Source organism: Alligator sinensis, unplaced genomic scaffold, assembly GCF_000455745.1.
Source record: "Alligator sinensis unplaced genomic scaffold, ASM45574v1 scaffold782_1, whole genome shotgun sequence".
Taxonomy (NCBI): domain Eukaryota; kingdom Metazoa; phylum Chordata; order Crocodylia; family Alligatoridae; genus Alligator; species Alligator sinensis.
Genome location: NW_005843078.1, coordinates 322,528 through 328,602, shown reverse-complemented (window position 1 = coordinate 328,602; position 6,075 = coordinate 322,528). Strand labels below are relative to the sequence as shown.

The 6,075-nt window shown below is 48.8% G+C and overlaps 1 long non-coding RNA gene across 1 annotated transcript in view; it reads right to left on the bottom strand.

Annotated features, from left to right (window-relative positions):
• Positions 1–4,500: 4,500 nt before the first annotated feature.
• The window catches only part of LOC102372932, an 8,998-nt gene continuing 7,423 nt past the window's right edge, over positions 4,501–6,075 (bottom strand). The window contains exon 3 of the long non-coding RNA XR_001359050.2: positions 4,501–5,756. This is a non-coding gene — a long non-coding RNA (uncharacterized LOC102372932). The remainder of the gene's footprint in view (positions 5,757–6,075) is intronic.

Genomic DNA, 6,075 nt, shown 5'->3' with positions numbered 1-6,075 from the left:
TCGGTGACGGGGAGAGGCTAGAAGCTAAACAGACCTCCGTTGCCTGCTTAAGAAAGGGGCGTTGGGTCCACAAGGGTCCACATCGCTTGGAGATCTTCACACAGCGCGAAGTCTCCTCCTCCTGGCGAGTTCTGTATCTCTCCAGGTTTCCTGTCTCTCCGACTTGGGCAGAAACTACCCAAGCCTTTTGTACGGCTAGCAAGCCAATAGCTAGCTGCCACGTATGCCTACATTTAGAACTGGCCAATAATGTGGCACAAATCTAAATACAAATGGCGGGAACTCCTTTGCACCGTGCATCACTATGATGCAAAAGAAATGCACCATGCAAAGGAGGCTACAAACGGCGGGAAATACTCTTTTGCACGAGGGTTCTCCTATTGCAGCAGAAAACTCTACCGTGCAAAAAAGCTGCAATTTGGCAGGAACATAATTTAGCAGTGCCGAAGCACACAAAAACAAAAAACCACAACTTTGGGTTGTGACAAAACCATCACTGGGGAGACCAAGTGCGCATGCGCTACAGTGCACAGCTGCCTCCCAGTCGGGACTGGCCAGGAGCACGCATGCGCACTTGGGAATAGGCGGCACCACCTTTGCTGATCAATGGGCAAAGCAAGTGCGCATGTGCGTAGCTGTTAGAGGCCGAACACGGAGAAGTGCGCATGCGTATCGCTTGGAGGCCAAACACATCAATTACCGGTACTGTGGATTAACGCATGCGTCCTGGTAATAAGGGGGTGCTGCCAAGTGCCAAACGCATTGAGGTTTCCGTGGCTACCGAGGCAGTGACAACAGGGCTGACCTCCAAAATTATCGAGGCCTGAGTTCCAACGCGCATGCATACTGGGAACAAACAGAATAGGCTCCCCGCGTCCAGTCATTAATCGCTCCCTCCCGTCACTCCGGGCCCACAACAGTCGCCGCGCGGACCCTGTGTCCCGGAAAACGCCCAGGGGGGAGGGGTCGTTAAACCACTGCGCATGCAGAGTATAGCTGTCGGATGACGAAAACGTCGATGAGCCGCCACTTGCCCGCATGCGCACTCGGGTACGGGTGAGCACCGCGCTTGCCCATCAATTGGCAAGGCAAGTTCGCATGCACATCACTGACAGGCTGACCAGCTGAACACCGAATTTATCGGTACTAGGTTAGCGTGCTTGCGCAGCGGGACCTCATCAGTCGCCGGCCCTTGTGGCCTGGACCCCGCGTCTTGTGGATCAGGTGCCTCCGCTCCCGTCTGAGCTCCTCGCGTGGGGCCCTCCTCCCGGCTCGGCCGCATCACTGGCTCCCTGGGCCGGTGAACTGGGCTTTTTCCGCCCCCTCCCCAGGTGACCAGATCATCCGCCTCCCAGGCACCAGGCTTTTGTCATGTAGACAGGGAGGGAGATCCCTGCCCTGAGGAATTGAACACCAGCCTCTCATGCTGGCAGAGACAGATGTCTGGAGAGGGACACAGATGGTGGCATTTCTGCCACAGTCATAACTTGCTCGGAAGTATCATGACAGGAGAAGAGCAATGGGATGAAACTAAAGAAGAGAACTTCAGCCGAGCGTTGGGAAAAGGATTTTTTGTAACAGAAAGGAAGGAGTCTTGTCCATTCCCAGTGGGTTTAGATTTATGGTGCAGGGTGACACTGTGGTCCGTGCCAAAGAGGGGGGGTTTGAGACAGTGTGAAAAGCTAGGAAGGAAATAGGATATTAAATTATTGAGTTCTACACCAACACTCCTGCATCCCATGCCATTCCTTGGCCACCTCCATTGCAGGACATTTCACTGCCACAACTTATTGTCTACGGCCTCCAAGTTGTAAGGGTGTGCCTGTATCCCTGGCACTTCACATTTCACTTTTAACTCTCTCTCATTCCACCTTTCTCTCGCCCAGTCCCCCCAAAAAGAACTTTCACAGGTAGTTTTGGATCAAAGATATATCACCCTAGACTCAGGTCTGTAAGGCTGACTGGCTCATGTTCCAAGCAACACTTGTCCTCACCCTTGTGGTCCTTTAAGCTCCTGGTCTCAAGGACTGTTGACACAGCCATGTCATGTCATGCCAGTTTCAGACTCAACATCTTCCACGGACAGTCTTTCAGAGATGTCCAATCGTGTTGTTTCATCCAGCTCCTGACTGGACCTCTGTCCTGAGAATGATGCTTCCGGCAACTGGGATGGCTCAGTGGAGTTCTGCATCTGCTCAGAAGTGCCAGACACCACAGAGCCCCATGCACTGTTGCCTCCATAGATGCAGCATAGCTAAGAGAAAGTGCCATTTCATCCTGAGCAACTGGTATCTGAAAGGGATTTAAAGGTCAAACAAGGAAGCCATTAGTTAAAGTCACATTTACAACTTCTCTCTCATAAGGCTACCTCTTCCCCTACCTGTTTTTAGACAACAAAGATGTTTTCTTTTGTTTTGGGACAAGATGTAAGGTTGCACCTCAAATGGTTAAATTGCCCCTTGAGAGCAAAATCAATTGCAACTCACGAGGCTTGGGATATTTTGGAGGGAGACTTCACAGACTCTTAAGGAGTTTCCTTTACATGTGTCCTAGACCTAAGGGTCTCTGCAGGATGGAACATGTCATTATACACAGTCATCAGGCAGTTCTTTAGCAGAGCTCCCAAACTACTAGTTAACTTGGAAACTCCTGCTATAATCAATGTGCTGCGTTTAGTCGGAGTTTTCTTGACAGATTTGTTGTTTGTTTTCGTCAACTGCCTGATCGCTGTCTCTGCCACACGATCCAAGCCATTGGACGTATGACTCTCCCCTATTCACAAAAAGGCACCCCTGAGCAGACAAGCCACTGGCAGACCACAACTCCTTTTAACATGGAGCCAGATAAGAGTGGGTGGGTGGTTGCAAGCATTAATAAATTTTTCAACATTTATAAATAAGGGATATAATGCTAACTCCCCGGCAACATTCCAATTCTGATCACTTTATTTGGACACCATCTCCTCCTTTCAGGCAGCTTTAGGTGCATATGGAATTCAGTTTCCATTCTGGTCCTGAACTCCCAACTAATTTCCGTCATGCCCTGCTTAACAGAATATGTTCTAGCCAAGGGCTGAGAAGCAACTCACAAATACAGAATTTGTGAAGCCCTCCAGGCTGAGATACCTTATGGGTATGCAAGATCAGCAACAAGGAACTTAGAGTTGACAACAAGTTTAAGTACTCCATCCTAACCTTCTTCCTCCCCGCCCCCACCCCCCATCATGGTATTTTTAAGTATTGTTTGAAGCAAAGGATGGTAAGCAGAGAGACAGTTAGCCATGTTAGCTTCAAGTCGAGTAATTGGCTGAGTACATAAGCACCCTATAAACTAACCAGACAGAGACAACATATACGTGCACACACGCATATGCATGTGTACACACAGAATTAGATAAAGTGAGCTTCATCCCATGATAGCCTTGTGCTCTGTGTGCGTGTATTTACACACATGCACATACTTTGGTTTGTCTTTAAGGTACAAATCTACCCTGCCTTCTACAAAGGACAATGTTAATTAAATGAGCTTCTCCTACAGTGGATACAAAATGGCCAAGAGAATGAGTTATATTTTGCCACTGGTAATGGAGCTTCTTGCTACTAAGGAAGGTCTCATGTATCAAAGGACATATGGCTGCTGCTGGGTAAGGTGTTGCTGGGACAGCTGCTCTCTGAAAGCACCATTGTTTTCTTCTCCATCGCCTCTACTTTGGACGGAGATCCTGAAGGTGAATCTAGACCCAAGAAAGAAAGGCACAAAGTCAGCAGTAGGAGGGACAGGACCTGCCTGAGGTTGCCTGCCTTTGAGGCACAAATTTGTCCATTACAGGGAAGACTTTGGCACTGGGTCCATCAAAGCCTTTCCACCCAACAGTGCGTAAAAGTGGGGAACCTTCTAGATCTTCATCAAACATGGAACAAGTCATGTAGCATCCCAGACACTGGTCACAGTGCACACTGGTCTCCTACCTGGTCCTGTGGAATGTGTCAGTGTTCCCACCTGGAACTGAAGCTAGGGAATGCTACCAAGCCAAGATGGAAAGCATTTGGTTCTATTCAGTACATGACAGTACTCAGCGTTGTGCACCAACATGAGGAACACCTAAGTTCAGCACCAGCCTTACTTTAGAGATGAGGAAATGGAAGCAGAGAAACTGATTTCCCCAGAGTCATACAGGAAGCTAGTAGCAGAGCAAAAATTGGCAGAAGCAGAGGCCCTGGGTGCCAAGTGTACTTTTCCAGTCACAGCATGATGCCAACAACAGAACAGCAGCATCGCTCAGTGCCAATAATCCCATTCCCACACCACAGGCTGCAGGCACCCCTCTCATTATCTATATGATGAGCACATTTGCAGGGACTGCTGCATTTGACAGCTACAGAAGCTAACCATATGCTATAGGACTAAGCCTAGTGAAATTAAGAGCTGCTTTATTCTCTCACTACAGATACCAGCAATGTGTCTAAGAGTTGCATACTAATCAGACCGTACCCAGCTTGCAGTCCACTTTGGGCCTGGTCTGAATGGTGGTGACAGTGGTCACAGAAGTGCCATCAGGCATGATGGTACAGTTTATCACATTCTTCTTGGTGGGGGCAATGCTGGTGAGGAACAATGCAGTATGCTGGGTACTCAGGGATGCAGGGGACTCTTGGTAGAAAATCTTTGAGAAGGGGATACAAAGGAGTCATGCTGAGCCACCGTCTGACCACCACCCAGGTACAAAGGCATTGGCTGGGATGCATAGGCCCCTCATAAGTCATAACAAAAGAAAATCCTACTGAGCTCTTCAGAGGATTGGGCTAGACATGGTTTAGTAATGACGATGCGTACTACATGACACTACAGAACCCCCCTGCCCGCTGCAATATTGGATGGGGAAAACAAATAAAAAATATTGTACTGGATTTGAGCAAATATACAGTTCCTACAGGAGGGTCAGGAGAAGGGAAACAGCAGTGCCCTATTTTCACCTCTAGAGATGCTACTAGAGCTTCCCAGAACCTCCTAGGTCACAACCCAAATTCCACCTCCTTACAAGGAGGTTCACCTATTGCAGCTGTTCCAGGGCAGGCACTTCACAGACTTTCCTAAGCCATAAGCTTACCCCCAACATAAGGGTAGCAACAGGTGCCACTAAATGTCCCACACCTGGGGTCAGTGAAAAGGCCTGCTTCCCAGAAGGCTGCTTGCTAAGGAGGTTAAGGAAGACTATGACATGTCCAAGCAGCACATCTGTGACAGGGAGAACAAGCACATGCCAGATGCCTTGAGCAGCTGGGCAGAAGCCTGGCAGCACTGCATCACACTCACCCCGCTCCAGAACACGGCCCTTCTTCACTCTTCTTTATTTGCAACCAGAATGTTATGCCATGGGCAACTTCCAGGTATCAGAGAAATTAGTAAGGAAAACATCTGTCCCACAACCCAGCTGGCAGAGGTCACATCTGAAAACTGTCAGAGCTTGTACTACATCTAAATCCCAATGAAGTATCTTTTCCAGAATTTGTTACCCACATAGCATTTCAGTAAGGCACCAGATCCACAAACTGAAACAGAGCAGCTCAGGTTTCCCTGCCATCCCAGGACAACTGCATGACCCTAACCCTTGTAAAAATTTAAGGGGGCCACTAGTGACACTGGGAAAGCCTATTGAACGCCACAGTTCTTCCCTGTGGGACCCATACTTGCTTTCACCCCCGCTGCCGATCCTCAATACCTGGAGCTTTAACTCTTTACTTTGTGGCCCCAGATCCCTGTCAAGATAGAAGCACTGGATTAGGCACATGCTGCAAGGCTTCCTTCTAGTTCTCACACATTCTACTCCTCCCCACCTGCCAATCCTATTGCTAAATCATTGCCACACATTTTCTAGATTCCATTTCAGGGTGGTTGTAGATGGGAGAGGCGAATGGGGGATGAGGGACTCAAGCTCCCAGTATAGTGGACTTACAGAGCTGCAGTCAGTCCGTGGGGAGGTGGAGATGGTGGGAGGAAGAGGGAAGTGGAGCTTCTACAACACAGTAAATTTTGGGAGGTCAGGAACTAAAAACTGTAGGGAAAGCAGGGAAGAAG